At 39.5% G+C, this 17,111-nt stretch overlaps 1 protein-coding gene across 6 annotated transcripts in view; it reads right to left on the minus strand.

The window, feature by feature from the left end:
- ttk (zinc finger and BTB domain-containing protein ttk) overlaps positions 1 to 17,111 on the minus strand; it is a 119,117-nt gene that overhangs the window by 32,659 nt on the left and 69,347 nt on the right. The window contains exon 1 of one of the 6 annotated variants that reach the window (XM_073977991.1): positions 7,858 to 8,004. The exons of 4 other annotated variants lie outside the window; for them this stretch is intronic. The gene's annotated coding sequence lies outside the window, so the exon portion shown is untranslated. Of the gene's footprint in view, positions 1 to 64; positions 315 to 7,857; positions 8,005 to 17,111 lie in introns of those variants that run through there. One more of the 6 variants, XM_073977937.1, reaches the window with a different exon arrangement.

Raw genomic sequence — 17,111 nt, forward strand, 5'->3', positions numbered from 1 at the left:
AAATCCTCTTAAAAGCAACAACAACAGCTAAAAAGCAACCACCATCATCCAACCCACAACCAACCACTCAGTAATGTTTCTACTTTATTTTTCTTCTTCTTCTTCCATAAAGGGGATATTCCAATTTCACATAATAATATTTTTGTGATTTCTAAATCCATGTCATGTAGTGGTGTGTGTATGGTGGTATTTTATTATTGTAGTGTGTGTGTTGTTGTTGTTTGTCATGTGGTCTCCTTTTCCTTTTACGTAAAAAGAAACACACGACGACAAGCAGCAGCAAGACAATGCTTGGCTACTCTCAGCAGCCACTCTGTTAAAAAAAAACTAGGGTGGGAGAGAGCGAAAGAGAGCAACTCTACACTTAAGCTCTCGTGTTTTTTTCTGATCATTCTCAAAAACACGACGACGATCACCACCATTCTAATTGGCATGGCAAACAAGGAAATTTGGAGAGTTAGAGGGAGAGCGAGAGAATGTGTATTATTTTGTTATTGTTATTAGGGTAGTAGAATTCTCTGCAACAGGTTTTTTCTTTTGTTTTCGAGGGAAATCTAATTAGGGTTTCAACTAACAAAATAAACGAAGAATGAAATAGAAACTAAAAATCAGACTGGGTCTTTAAACTAAAATTAATGATGGGAAGAATTTGCTGCTGCTGCTGCTATTCATTCCGACTTGTTTATTTCTAATGCCATTTTAACTGTAAATGCCATTAGAAATGTAAATATAATTATGGAGATGAAGAAATGTGTAGATTGAAATGAACTTCCTAGATTGAGTTTGGAAACATAGGAATTTAAATGATACTGAAGCGCCTTGCCTTTTTCTGTTTTGGCCGTAGTAATTAAGTAAAGTGTAGATACAGTACGAAAAATAGGTCTGTACGATAACTTTCCCAACAATAATTACTCAGCAAGATTCAGCAACTTCTCTCAGTGAATTTTACTCTGTCAGGCAAGAAAAATTGCAGCATTTTGTCAGAACTTGCAAGAAAGTCAGCTGTTTCCGAAAATGTATGAAAATTGTTTTTGTTACTTTAAATATTTTAAACCAAATGGGTGACGTAGGGGATGGGAGATACCAAGGAACGGTCCTGACAGGTTTTAACATGGCAAAGCCCAGGATTTATCTTGGTCCCTCTTTCATCTCAAGTGGACACTGACCTCCCCGTGGTGTCACCTGGGGAACTGCCTTTAACACCCGTTAAAGGTAGTAAGCTAACATGTGCCGCGCGTTCACCCATAAGAACGTTAATAACTTGGGTTTGGGCGTCGGGTTAGTAACCCTCCCCTAGAAAAAAAGCAGCCTACTATGAAAAAACGAAAGAAAAGAAAAACAACCCCCTCTAAAGTTGACGAACCCCGCAAACGTTTTAAGGACCATGATCACTGAATCTGCACCTGGAATGTTCGCACTATTTATAGAGAAGGTGCAGTCTTCGCATTGGCAGATGTACTTGAAAAGTACAAGGCCGACATTGCCGACATTACTGTCATACAGGAAATACTATGGATTGGGAAAGGCATCACAACAACACCTAAAGGTGACGCACTGTATTATAGCTGTACTTAGTCGGAGACTAAAACATCTGGTATCCAGCTTCACCCCAGTGAATGAAAGACTTGCTGCAATTCGAATAAAACCTAAATTCTTCAACAACACCTTTATTTGCGCTCATGCCCCCACTGAAAAAAGGACGAACAGACCAAAGATATATTTTACGAGCGCTTAGAAGAAACATATGACCGTTGCCCTGCCCATGACATTAAAATCATTCTAGGCGATTTTAATACCAAAATTGGAAAAATATCTTTGGCCCAACAGTCGGAAAAATCAGTCTCCACAGTGAGACATCTAACAATGGTATGACGCTGATAGACTTCGCAGCGGCAAAAAACATGGTAGTTAGCAGTACCAGATTTAATCATCTCGATATTCATAAGGGCACCTGGCTGTCTCCAGATCAAAGAACAAGTAATCAAATTGATCATGTTGTGATAGATGGAAGACATGCATCAAGCGTGTTGGATGTACGATCGTTCCGAGGTGCAAACATAGACTCGGACCACTACCTTGTTGCAGCAAAAGTATGTACCGGATTAAACATAGCAAACAAAGTGCGAACAGACACAACACGGAAGTTGGCTGCAAACACAACAGATAGCCACAGCATATTCCAATCAACTAGCCCGATTGCTTAATGAGAGCACACCTTGTCCCGATAACATAACAACACAATGGCAAAATATTGCCCACTCTATGCAAACAGCCGCAAAATCCATACTTGTATACCAAAGACCTCAACCAAGGAATCCATGGTATGATCAGGAGCAGGGGAAGGCATTGTGACTCACAAGAGAGCCCATGTGCTCTAAGTGAGCGTAAATTTGTTATCGCTCACAGCCTCTACACGCTAACACGTTGTGAACAACAACAAATTTACGCTCATTGAGAGCACAAGAGAGACCCAAAAATGTTCTCTGCCTCACTCTGATCAGGAGTGTCGTGCTGCTACCGAAGAGAAAAATGCGGCATATAGGGCACTGATGGGCAGAAATGCTCTGCCTCACACACAAAAGTGTAAAAAAATACATGAGTCTCTCGCAATTTGCCCACCATTGATATAGGGCTACTTTACAGTCCGTAGCAACGCGTAGCGCACGAGAAAGGTATCGAAAAGGAGAGAGGAGAAACGTCTTTTCTGCAGGAAAAAGAGAGAGATGGAAAAGCGGGAGTGTAAAAAAATCGAGATGTACAGGAGCCAGAATGAAGTCCGAAAATTCTACCAAAAAGTGAAGCATCAAACAGATGGCTTTGGTACAGGCACCTCCTCCTGTAGATACCAGCAGGGTAATTTGGTAACTGATACAGATAGTGTGCTCAGGATATGGAAAGAGCATTTTTTAAACCTGTTGGTATCCAGCGAAGACGACGAAGATACCACAGATCCAATCAAAACCAAGATGAGGTAAAGACAGCAATAAACCGGCTGAAGAATAATAAGGCAGCAGGAGCCGATGGCTTACCAGCCGATCTATTCAAAACCGGAGGCAGGAAGAACGAGTACCCGACGATTGGAACCTGAGTATCCTGTGCCCCATCCATAGGAAAGGAGATAAGACTGTATGCTCTAACTATAGGGGCATAAGTCTACTCCCGATTGCCTACAAGATCGTGTCAGGGATATTGTGCGAACGACTAAAGCCTATGGTCAACGAGATAATTGGGCCATACCAATCCGGCTTTAGACCTGGCAAGTCCACCATTGACCAGATATTTACTCTGCGGCAAATCCTGGATAAGACCCAAGACATGCAGATCGACACCTATCACGTTTTTGTCGATTATAAAGCAGCCTTCGACAGCCCACTACGTTCAAAGGTATTCCAGGCCATGTCTAAATTTGGTATCCCCGCAAAACTCATTCGGGTTTGTAAAATGACTTTAACTGACACGAGATTCTCAGTTAAAATAGGAAAGAGCCTCTCCGAAGAATTTTGTACCAAAATAGGTTTTAGGCAAGGAGACAGCCTCTCGTGTGATCTCTTCAACATCCTGCTGGAAAAGGTTATTCGAGAGGCAAACGTCAAAAGAAGTGGCACAATCTACAGCAATAGCCACATGTTACTTGCTTATGCTGATGACATAGACATCATGGGACGATCAGTAAAAGAAGTAACAGATACATTTATGAAGGTCGAAGGAGAATCTGCTAAAGTGGGTCTGGCGGTAAACGGCGGGAAGACTAAGTTGATGGTGTCGATGCGCAATGCGTTGACGTTGGTTCCTATAATTTTGAGGTAGGAAAAGGCTTCGTCCACCTCGGCACCGCCGTAAACAAAACTAACGACATCAGTTGTGAAATAAAAAGAATAATTGTATTGGCTAACATATGTTACTTTGGCTTAAGTAAGCAGTTTAAAAACAAAGCCACATCTCGTCAAACAAAAATAACGCTTTACAAAACACTGGTACTACCCGTGCTGATGTATGGTTCCGAAGCCTGGCTACTTGCGCAAGCAGATGCTTGATGTTTTTGAGAGAAAACTTCTTCGAAAGATCTACGGACCAATCTGCGTTGATGGTGAATATCGACGTCGCATGAACCACGAGCTGAATCTGATATACAACGACATCAATATATTTAAATGTATTGAGATGCAACGATTGCGTTGGCTAGGCCATATCATAAGAATGAGCGATGATGAACCCGCTAAAAAGGCGTATAAATATGAGCCGCTTGGCGGTGTACACAGAATTGGCAGGCCAAAGAATAGATGGCGCAAACAAGTGGATGAAGAGATGACAAGGCGCGGTATTCCAGAAGGAGAAGCAATAGACAGAGAGAAATGGAGATCTTTTCTTAGTTCGGCCTATAGAACAAATGTTCTGTAATGGGCAAGCTAAGTAAGTAAGTAGGACCTGAAAGGGTCTTCTTTTATCCCTAGAAGACGTGAAGAGGTTTTCTTCTCTAAATAGAGACCTGAAGAAGTCTTCTTTCATCCACAGAAGGTCTGAATAAGCCTTCTTTTAGCCCTGAGAAGATCTTCTTCTAACCATATAAGACCTGAAGAGGTCTTCCTTTGTCGATAGAAGATCCGAAAAGGTCTTCTTTTATCCATAGAATACCTGAAGTGGACATCTTTTATCCATAACAGACCTGAAGAGGTCTCCTGAATATGCCTTTTGCCTGCAGAAGTCTTCTTTTTATCCACAGAAGGCCTCTTTTGTCCATAGAAAACCTAAAAATGTCTTCCTTTATCCATAGAAGACCTGAAGAGGTCTTCTTTTACCGTTAGAAGATCTGAATAGGTCTTCTTTTATCCATAGATGACCTGACTAATTTTATCCATTGAAGACCTGAAAGTGTCTTTTTTTATCCCTAGAAGACTTGAAGAGGTTTTCTTCTCTACACAGAAGACCTGAAGAAGTCTTCTTTCATCCGCAGAAGGTCTGAAGAGGTCTTCATTTATACGTAGAAGGCCTGAAGAGGTCTTCTATTATCATCCAAGACCTTATGAGGACTTCTTTTATCTATAGAAGATCTAAACAGGTCTACCTTTTTCCATAGACGACCTGAAGAAGTCTTCTTTTTATCCATAGATGACCTGTAGAAGACTTCTTTTTTAAAAAATGCTTTCTTTTATCTTTTTTATCCATAAAAGATCTGAAAAGGCCGTCCTTTATCCCTGGCCTGATGAGGTCTTCTTTAATACATAGAAGACTCGGTCTTTTTCCATAAAAGACCTGAAGGGTCTTCTTTTTGTCCGTAGAACACTTGAAGAAGTCTTATTTTATCCATAGAATACTTGAGGAGGTGTCTTTTTATTCATATAAGGCCTGAACAGGTCTTCTCTTTTAACATAGACGACCTAAAAAAGTCATCTTTTATCCATAGATGACCTGAGGAGCCCTTCTTTTTTCAATAGAAGACCTAAAATTTTTTTGTTTTATCTTCTTTTACCCTAAAAGATCTAAATAGGTCTTCCTTTATCCCCAGAAGATCTGAATAGGTCTTATTTTATTCATAGAAGACCTGAAGAGGTATTTTTTTTATATAGAAGACCGAAAGAGGTCTCTTTTTATCCATAGAAGACCTGAAGATGTCTTCTTTTATTCACAAAAGAAATGAAGGGGACTTATTTTATCCATAAAAGATCTGAATACTCCGTCTGTTACCTATAGAAGACTTCCACAGGGGACCTGAAGAAGTCTTCTCTTATCCTAAAGAAGTCTTATTTTATCCACAGAAGGCATGAATGCGCTTCTTTTATCCATAGAACCCCTGAAGAAGACTTCCTTTATCCTCAGAAGGCCTGAATAGATCTTTTTTTATCCATAGATGACCTTACTAATTTTATCCATTGAAGACCTGAAAGGGTCTTCTTTTATCCCTAGAACACTTGAAAAGGTTTTCTTCTCTACATAGAAGACCTGAAGAAGTCTTCTTTCATCCACAGAAGGTCTAAATAATCCTTCTTTTATCCATAGAAGCCATGAGGAGATCTTATTTTAACCATATAAGACCTGAAGAGGTCTTCCTTTGCCGATAGAAAATCCGAAAATGTCTTCTTTTATCCATAGAATACCTGAAGTGGACATCTTTTATCCATAAAAGACCTGAAGAGGTCTCCTGAATATGCCTTTTTAATCAATTAAGGCCTGAAAAAGTCTTCTTTTTATCCACAGAGGACCTGAATAGGTCGTCTTTTATCCATAGAAAACCTGAAGAAATCTTCCTTTATCCACAGAAGGCCTCTTTTGTCCATAGAAAACCTGAAAATGTCTTCCTTTATCCATAGAAGACCTGAAGAGGTCTTATTTTACCGTTAGAAGATCTGAATAGGTCTTGTTTTATCCATAGATGGATGACCTGACTAATTTTATACATTGAAGACCTGAAAGGGTCTTCTTTTATCCCTAGAAGACTTGAAGAGGTTTTCTTCTCTACACAGAAGACCTGTAGATATCTTCTTTCATCCACAGAAGGCCTGAATAAGCTTTCTTTTATCCATAGAAGACCTGAGAAGATCTTCTTTTAACCATATAAGACCTGAAGAGGTCTTATTTTGCCGATAACAGATCCGAATAGGTCTTATTTTATCCATAGCCTTGAAGAGGTCTCTTGAATATGTCTTTTTAATCAATTAAGACCTGAAGAAGTCTTCCTTTATCCACAGAGGACCTGAATAGGCCGCCTTTTATCCATAGAAAACCTGAAGAAGTCTTCCTTTATCCACAGAAGGCCTCAATAGGCTTTCTTTTATCCTAGAAAACCTGAAAATGTCTTCCCTTATCTATAGAAGACCTGAAGAAGCCTTCTTCTACCGTTAGAAGAACTGAATAGGTCTTATTTTATCCATAGAAGACATGAAGTGGGCATTTTTATCCATAGAAGTCCTGAAGAGGGACTTATTTTATCCATAAAATACCCGAGGAGGTATTGGAAATATCTAATGTTGGGGATATCGATAGTTTGCTCTAAGTGTGGACCGGGACTAAGCAGACATATCACTTAAAATAATTTTTGAGAAAAAAGGTCAAAAAGTCAGAACCTGTAGAACACGATTTCAAACCCACATATAATGCATAGAAATTCCCTGAAAATCGCCCCTTATCCCCAATAATCAAATTCCTGCACCCCATCAACAACTCTTTCTTTTTGGTTAGTTGCCTAGGAAAAGAACCGTGAGTAATTAAGTTTTTCTCTCCACAAAAACTCTACACTTGTTTAAGTTAATAATAATGAGAAATTAAGCCGTTATGTGGTGGTTATTTTCCCTCTCTCTCTTGTACACACTCTCTGTTAGTAATAAAAACTCTCTGTTAGTAATAAAAATGACCTGTTTGTTAGTTTCCTATTTCCTTTATAAAGAAACGAAAGAAATAAAAAACAGCAACAAAATACGTTTAGAAAGCTGGGTAAGGAAAAGAAAAAAAAAAACATGTGGCAAAAGGGGTAAGTGGTGGTGGCGATGCTGCTGCTGACGTGGATAAGAAATAAAAAACAAACAAATTGAAAGGAGAGCTTTGTGGAATGGAGAGTTGAAATGAGTGAGAGGATTTCAAATCTGGTGGGTTGTTTTTAAAGAAGGGGAAAGAAATAAAAGGATAAGTTGCTGTTGTTTTTGTTTAGAAAACAAATCAGGGTTGTTTTTAGGGGTTATTAATTGGCAATTTTTTTATAAAGCCAGGGATGTTTTGTTATTTTTTAAATGTGTTTATGAAAAAAGGAGGAGTTTTGTTGTTGGTTAGTTAACAAATTTGGGGTGTTTTCAGGCCACTCCTTTTTCTGTTAGTTTTTCACAAATTCAGAAAAATAAAATAAATAAAATGTTAACATTTGAAACCCACCTTAAAATTGCCAAGTCTAGTCTTCATTTCCATCTACCACCTACCTACCTCTTCCTCCTTACTTTTTTATGTTTGTTTCAAATTCCACTTCTAATGAATGTGGGTATCTATCTACTCTATCTGTTTTCTATGTTTCGTTTCCTACTCACATTGCCATGTTTGTCTAGCATTTCATTATCCCCACCTTAGAATTATTTTTTTTTATGGACAAAACCAACAACAACAAAATGTTGTTTGAAGCGGTTACGCTCCCTTGCTGTTGTGGTTGGGTTGATTGTGTGATCGTCGTGTCGAGTTTTTTGCTTTCTCTGCCCACCCCACCACCATCCGTCAATGAGGCAAAAGGCTGGCGGGCAAGTAAGTTAGTCATAGTCAAGAGCTTAAAACGATCCTCTAGCTAAGTGTTTGGGGGAAAAAAGCTTTTGTCATTGAATGTCTGTCTGCCTTTCCTTTGCGCAGCACAGCAAGCAAAGATCACACATACACACGCATATTTTAGTGCAAAGTCATTATTGTTTTTTCTAATGCCCCCACATTTGAGAGCTCAGCAGCAATCGTCGCAGTTGCTCGCTCACTTACTCGCCTACATACGAACACTCATCAAGAAGCTTAGACAGCAGCAACAAAAATGTGAACTACAGGTCCATAAATAGTGGAGAGATACACTTGCGTTAATGATCGCCACACTGGGACACAAAGGGTAAGCAACAGCTTGAATGGATGAAGGGTGGGGAGTTACAACACAGGGGTGGAGGACAAATAAAGTGTTTCAAAACCTTCAACGACCCTACCTACGAACATTAGAAAAATATGATCTACCTACTGCCTGCCAAACATAGGAGAGAGGGAGCTAACCTTAGCGGCTCTTGAAACGGATGGTTGAATGCCGATAGAAAAACAAGAGTACACTCTGAAAACCCCCATATACTAACCCACACACACCCAGCTAAACAACAATAGACCTCTAGAATGGCATAGATATCCGTGCGCGTTCGTTCACACAAACCAACGATCGATCGAGCGGGCCAACAACCATCATTCCGTCAGTCAAGTTAAGCTAGCGGACGAGGGTACCAACTATCCGTCCATAATCATTGAAACGTAACGTCTATGTTTGTGTGGAGTCATTTCGAATAATAACAATAGAAAACAACAACAATACACTCATAAAGTAGACCTCCTCTATAAAACCTGACGTTGGCAGAGGGCAGCGACGTTGTAAACATTAACGTTGTCCTACAATAAAAAAGGCAGCTACAGGCTTCAACAACAACAACAACGGATCCATAGGTATTTCGTGGATGGTGGATACTCGACGAATTCGTTGGTTCGTTTCTCTACTCCCTCTCTCTCTCTCTCTTGTCAACGATCATCAACAACTGATCATAATAATGAACTAGAAAACAAGCTAGGCAAACAACCACAACAACCAGCAACTTGGATCGTGGTGATGATGATGACGACGACCAAGTCCACGATTGAAAACAAACCACACGAGAAATGAACAAAACGAAACAAAAAAATTCCGTTTGTGCCTTGTTGTTTGCCTTGCCCTATTGCGTGATTCTTGTTCATTTTCAATAGAGTCGCACAGGCAGGCAGGCACACACTTGATCGTGCACACACACATCCATGCATGGATACTTGCCATGGCAATAACAACAATTTTCCAGTCGTTGGGGATCACCCAAAAGAGAATAAACAAAACCAAAAAAAAAAGAGAATGAGAGTGTGCTCCACTATAATTTGTTTGAGAGCCCCCCCTATTAGTGGAGAGTTGTGCTCTAAAAACTGAAGAGACTAGTATGTAACTGTGTTCTTTTGTTGTTGTCACCAGAGCTGGGTACAGGTGAAATTGCAGCCTGTTTTCATTTAAAACAATGTTCGGCAAAAAGGGGCACACGTGCCCTTGATGAGAATAACAACAGAACAACCACCTCTCAGTCTTCGTTCAGAAGTCAAAGAAGAAGGTTCTGTTGTCGGTTGTTTCAATGATTTTTAATTTTAGCAATGCATTAACGCACACGCTGTTTGTGGAGAGAGCGAGAGAGAGTCGTATGCGTGAGGCCGCAAACAATGCATTTGTATTGGTGCCGATACCTGATTTAAAATGTGCCGTTGTGTTGTTGTTGTTGGTGGTGCCTTTTTGGCTGATGTCATGGAATTTGTATTGAATTTTAATTGGCCATATCTGTAACTCCTTAAGTTAAAAATTGCAGTGATTCATAATTTCGAGGAAAGAAATGCGCAAAGCAAAGCAGGAGGTGGGTGACAACTGGATATGCAAAATAAATGACCTCATTTTAAATGATGGGGGTTTTTTCCTTCAATACGAAGTTGATTTGTTTTGGGAAGATAAACTAAAAAGGGTGGGAGGATCGGGAAATTTTAACAATAACCAAGTAAAAAGACGAGTTTGACCGGCCCGAACTTGTTATGTATACATTTCACCACGAGTTGTATTGAAGCAAAATGGAATAAGTTTACTTTATAAAAGTACTAAGCTACTCCTCCGCCACGGTGTCACAAGCAAAACATTTCCCTGCATTAAAAACTTTCCGAAAAAAACTTTTGTATTCACATTTCGAAAATTTGACAAAGAACTCACGAAATACAAAACAAGGTCGGTGCATTTGTACCGACGAGAAAACCACGTTGCAAATGGCGCCCGAGTAGGGCGCCGCACTGCGGAAAACCCGAAACCACCGCCAACGACGACGAATCGAGTCACAAATGCGATAAGAAGTTAAAAGGAGAATCATTGGATTGGATTTATTTGTTGAGCAAGGAGCATCTCGTAGAGCAGTGTCAGGCGGCAGCAATGCCGACGGTAGGTTAAACAGTCGGGTACTTGAGGAAGCATTTGTCAGACCTCATGAGGAAGAAGCGGCAGGAGACCTGCACCAAAAATTTTCTTTGGGAGTTAGAAAACGAATTGAGTGCCGAGGAAAGAACTGATATGATAAAGGAATACTTGACCGTTCCAGAACCTCCCGGAGAGAGGCGTGCGACTCCGAAACCATAAATATTGTGTAGCGCTGGAACCTGAAATACACTGGCGAAGAAAACTTGGTGGAGTTTCTAGAAAGGCTTAAGGAATTGGCCGAGTGCTATAGAGTACCACACGACAGTTTAATTTCCACCGTACCCATCATCCTAGAGGTTAATGCTTTGATGTGGTACAGGGTGAAGAAAAATGATATCAAGTCTTGGATCACTTTTCGAGGGGAAACCGAGAAGTTCTTTTTATTGAAGCGACATCTAGCTCATTTATAACACTCCTACAACCGCTGGCAAGATAACCGAGAAAAGGCGAAGGAGTTTATCCTGAAGATGTTGACCTTAGCGATACAACACCCCACCCTCCGAGAAATGGATCAAATGGATGGAAGAAAAATGATTCAAGTCTTGGATCACTATTCGAGGGGAAGCCGAGAAGTTCTTTTTATCGAAGCGACATCTAGCTCATTTAGAACACTCCTTCTGCAACCGCCGGCAAGATAACCGAGAAAAGGCGAAGGAGTTTTTCCTTGACCATGGCGAAACAACACCACACCCTCCGAGAAATGGATCACCTCGACCGAATCTATGATGGTCTCCGCCCCGAATATCGCCACAACATACGCAGATGTGATTTCCAGATCTTGGACGAACTAATGTCACTCACGGACTACTTCGAGTTCTTAAAAAGGGAAGAACATCGTGCCGAACGTCCACATACCTCCCACATGCTTTCTCATCGAGCTGAAAGTTATCACCGTTCAACTCACTGCTGGCGGTGTAAACAGAAAGGACACACTCGATTTTAATGCAGAGGCAGGTGGAAGATCTTCTGCTCGTATAGCGGCAAGGAGGATATACTGACAAGGAACTGTCAATACCTGGACGATGCGAACGACGACGTCGTCAGGGACAATAACCTCTATAGGCCAGTAAGTCAGCAACATCTTCAGAGCACAGACGACTCCAATGGCTATAAACCAAGAATCAACATCTACGCCGAGAAAACAAACGTCGACGGAAGTAAGCGTCAACCATAACGTAATCGAAATCATCCAACAAACGATTGCCTTCGATTTCAAACGAGGAACTCAAAGCGACGGGTAAACATACAGCCATATCACAGAGGACCGAAGTGCTGCCTGTTGAATCTATACATATTAACGAAAATCTCCGCCAAAATATGGGGACCAAGCAGAAACGGAAGTCAAAATTTAGAAGGAAGAAGCAACCTGAATTCTGATGCAAGTCTCCCTTTGGTATACGAAATATACCTTTCCAAAGCAATATACACTACATCATTACTACCCACCCGTTGTGGTATACGATGTAATGCAAGGGAGAATTGCATTCCAGTGTAACTTTACAACAATCATTGTAAATACTTACGACTAATAATTCGCATTTACTTCATACTCCATGACACAGAAGTATTTCAGAAATTATTGACAATGGTGAGCTTACTACTGTAGGGGGTTAGCTACACGGGTCGGAACAAAAGACTGTTCTAAATCCGCCAACTTACACTTCGGTGCTAAAGCGTTGGGAATACTTTTTGAGGACTATCCATTAAGTTGTGATGGCTAATACATACACAGGTCTTTCGAGTCAGCTGTTCCACAGAGCCTTCGGGTCAGCTCTTACACTGGGCCTTCCGGTCAGCGGTTCCACAGAGCCTTCGGGTCAACTGTTCCACTGGGCCTTAAAGTAAACCTCTTAATGTTTTCCATGGGTATAAGAAGACTTATTCAGGCCTCCTATGGAAAGAAGAAGACCTCATCAGGTATTTTATGGATAAAGGGAGACTCTTTCAGGTTTTATGGGTAAAATGAGACCTCATCTGACGTACTATTGATATAAAAAAACGCTATGTTCGACTGGGCGTTCGGAGTCCATCAAAAAAGGAGATCCCTTATCAATGAGCAAACATTGAATTAGGCTGCACTAAGTCTACATTTAACACTTGGGAGATGTTAGGGAGATATATTGTATACTAAAGTACCATTTTATGGGTCCTTGGACATTAGAGGTCCAATATTAAAGCTTTTCTGTCTATACAGGTATTTTGTACCAAACATCCCCGGCGGGGCAAGGGAGACTTCTCTCATATCAATGAGTGCACCCTGATTCATATTAGCGCAATGATTAAAGACGGATACCCATCCAATATTGTCCTGTACTGGTCTTTGTTACGTGTTTCAGGGTGATAGCTAATAAATCCTTATAGCCACGGATTTTCTTGGGACTTGCAAATGGCTTTAGTGTATTTGGATGGCTTTTGTTGAAACATCTATCGGTATTTAGGTTTTTCCTCTTTTATTTGAGAAAAAAATAGATAGGGAGATCTTAGGTTTAGATGGTTATAGAAAGCAGATTTGAATTGGACAGCCAAATGTTTCTAAAGCCGGCGACTCGTTGGAAATTGTCCAGTTCTGGTCTTTTGGACTTGCTTCAGGGCGATTATGAGCCTTATAATCGTGGTATGCAAAAGGAAGGTTCTCCTCTATGATTCCCTATTGATATCGCTCCGGCATTATAGGGTAGCCCTATGTATTTTTACGTTATCGGGACGAGGAGTGATTTCATCATGGGGGCCCAGCAAGCAGGTTGAAACTGAGTTTGGCAGAAATATTGAGCTGTACAGAAAGTTATCGTGCTCCGACAAGCCAGACAGACGGTAAAGGCTAAATCGACTCGAAATTGTATGAAGCGTATTTGATTAAACCATATATGGGGTCTAAAAACTACAATTTCTACGAGGCACATTTCAGATCGTATCAATGTGTATGAATATACCCTATTTATATGATCTTTCTCTCTCATTTTATCGACTCGGTACTAATTCCTAATCCCTGTATTTTACATTACCCTTAGCTGCAAAGGAATCACATTATTACTCCCAGCTCTGTCCTAATGTTCTTTTTGGAGATTTCCCTCATGAAAATGTATGAGCGGGTTACTAGTTCTCAAAGGAGATGTACTCTTTTCAAATGAAGAACTCACGGTGTCGAAGTGAAGTTGGAGGCGAAAGGGACGCCTACATTTCTAATGACATTTTAACTTTTTGATGTTGTTGTTAAATAATTTTAACTTTATTAGAGACTCGATCGTTGCTGTTTTGAAGTAGTTTGCGGTTGTAATTGGTTGTAATTGTTGCTGCTGCCGATCGGTTGCTTCTGGCTTATTTTGATTTGTGTGGAGCTTAGAATAATTTTACGTTCTGCCACCATTAGCACAAGCAGCAACAGGCAGCAGCGGTTCTAACCACAACACCAACCAACCAACAACAAGTTACATGAATTATATGAGTACCGGTAGATAACTTTATGGATGAGTAAGGGTCTTTGGGAGAGGTGTGAGGCGGTACAGTAAAAAGCTTAGAAACTCTGTAAATAAATACGTGTATTAGTGTGTAAGTATCCCTGTGTTGGTTTGTAAAACTTTAGAGAAGAAACCTACTTTAAAAACAGCCTACGTGCCAAAGGAGGAATCGTCATCGTGATCAGCATCATCATTGTCTTCGCTGCTAACATCGTCATTATCATTGGAAAAGGCAATCTTCAGCTTCATTACCACCAACTTTTTAAAATGATCATTAGCAGCAACAAGTTGTTTGTTCTTGTTGTTGGCGGTTTGACTTGGTGGATCTTTGCTGGATATGCATGTAGCTGAAGAAGAAGATGAAGTGTGAGAATGTCAGATGGATGAATGAATGGCAAGAAACGGAACGTTTTTGAGGAAATTACATCATTTTCAGTTTTCATAAATGTGTTTGCATCTATGTACGGATGTGTGTGTGTGTATCTGCGTGTGGAGATGCCATCATTATTGTTGTAACAACTTGCATATGGATCATAAAATATATGATATTTACATGCATTCTGATAAAGGTAAATACCGACAAGAACTGGCCGAACATAAAGAACACTTAAAGGTTGTATGATATGAAGATTTTTGTAGGTGAATGAAAGACTTCTTCCGGTTTTATAGGGACAGAAGAACTCTTCGGGTCTTCTATCGATAAAGGAAGACCCCTTCAGTTCATCTACAGATAAAAAGGCATCTCCGGGTATTCTACGGTTAAAAGAAGACCTCCTCAGGCTTTCTATGGATAAAAGAAGGTCTATTCAGTTCTACTATTGATAAAAGAAGACCTCTATAGGTATTTTATGGATAAAAGAAGATCCTTCAAGTCTTCTATGTATAAAAGAGGACCCCCCTTCAGGTCTTCTAGGGATAAATGAAGATCTCTTCAGGTCTTCTATGGATAAAAACAAGACCTCTTCAGGCCTTCTATAAACAAAGAAAGACCTCTTCACATCTTCTATGGACAAAAGAAGACTTCTTCAGGTTTTATATGGACAAAAGGATCTCTTCAGGTTATTCATGGATTAAAAAAGCCTCTTCAGATCTTATATGGATAATTGAATCCCTCTTTAAGTCTTTTATGGATAAACGAAGACCTCAACAAGCCATCTGTGTAGAAGAAGAGCATCTCCAGAGCTCTTCTATGGATAAAAGAAATCCTCCCCAGGTTTGTAACGTGACAATACTACCACGCACATACATAGTATAATAACACAATACCGGCTACTACCCAATACACTGCACACATACTGAACAGCCATTCAATAGGCAGCAGCCACTACATTACATCTGTCTACCTGTTTGATATTAACACCCAGCAAAAATACTCATTACAAATTGGCCTACTTTCTCATTATTTTAACACGGGCATGTCATAGGGAGTAAGTACTTATTTTTTTGCCACTAAAAAGTACACGCAGAAAAATTTATGTTAGAAATATGTTTGGATCCAAACAAATATATGTTTGGGACCGGTTGCAAACAAATATATGTTTGGATCCAAACATAATATGTTTGGGTCCAAACATATATATGTTTGCAACATTTTGTAACATATCTCAATTTGATATGTTTGGGTAAAACATATTTTTTATGTTAGAACATTTTTTCATGGGTGGAGAGAGGATTTTTGTCAACGAGAGTAATAACAGTGCTCTCGCGGCTGTGGGTATTGTATAATAGAAGACGTAGAAGCGAAGAAGGGGGCTTTGGTGGCATGTATGCGTCAAACTCGTGTGTTTCTTGTTTTGTTGTTGTTAACCAACTTACCTGCCGAAGAAGAAAAGAAGAAATGATATGAATTATATTTTTTTCTTTCTTCAGTGTTTTAGTTGCCTTTGTAGAGTCAAGACGGTAAAGTGAGTGAATAAATCAGTGTTTTGTGTTTTCTTAAAGAAATTGTGCTTTTTAGTAAATTAAATGCCCAATACATTTTATAATTGAATCAATAAGGTAAATGGACATATTTTATTGGACAAGGAAGAAATCGCATTTAATATTGGTAATTACATACATACTTATGTATATTTGAAATATGGCATATCCATATTTATTTATTACATTTCATCATCATTTGATTCCAGATGCCGATTCCCCGCTGATGATTTCAACTATGAGGACAATTTGTTTTATTTCACAACTAAGGAGAAGCGTTCAACTACGTTTCTATATATTTTTCCTTTTTAAACGTGTGACTATTTACAAATTATTTCAATCAGTTTTTCTTTTATTAAAGTGTGTTATGTATTTCTTTGGAATTTTGTATGTACCTATGTGTTTGTTCTTCTTTTGCTTTCCAATAAAAAGCCACAACATTTGTGTGTATACTATAGAGATAGCCAGTGAGTTCTTACTGAGAGCAAGTGAGCACACATTTTAAAGTGCTTTACATAGAATTTTACGCTCCCTTGCTCTCAGTAAGCGCCCACTGGTGCATGTGTTTGTTTTTTTTTTGTGCCTTTTGGGTTTGTATTTTTTGCACCCAAACATATAAAATGTTTGCACCCAAACATAAAATTGTTTCCACCCAAACATATCTTTGTTTGCACCCAAACATATATATCTTTGCACCCAAACATAAATATCTTTGCACCAAACATATATATGTTTGCACCCAAACATATATTTGTTTGCAGACCCAAACATATATTATGTTTGGGACTGTTGCAAACATATATATGTTTGCTGCAAAATATGTTTGGGACATATGTTAGAGAGGCCGTTTTTTTTTTGCGTGTAGATAAATAAGTAGGTACTCCCTGGTTACTTCAAGTCGTAACTAATTATTTAACCCCCAGTTTATGTATTTCGAAACGAAAATGTGTGCGCATGAAACACACCCAAACTTTAGTTTTTGAAAAATATTTCCTTTGCTTTTGCTTCAAAAC

The sequence above is a fragment of the Musca autumnalis genome, unplaced genomic scaffold, assembly GCF_047663935.1.
Source record: "Musca autumnalis isolate F117 unplaced genomic scaffold, ASM4766393v1 scaffold_1, whole genome shotgun sequence".
In the NCBI taxonomy this organism is placed as follows: domain Eukaryota; kingdom Metazoa; phylum Arthropoda; class Insecta; order Diptera; family Muscidae; genus Musca; species Musca autumnalis.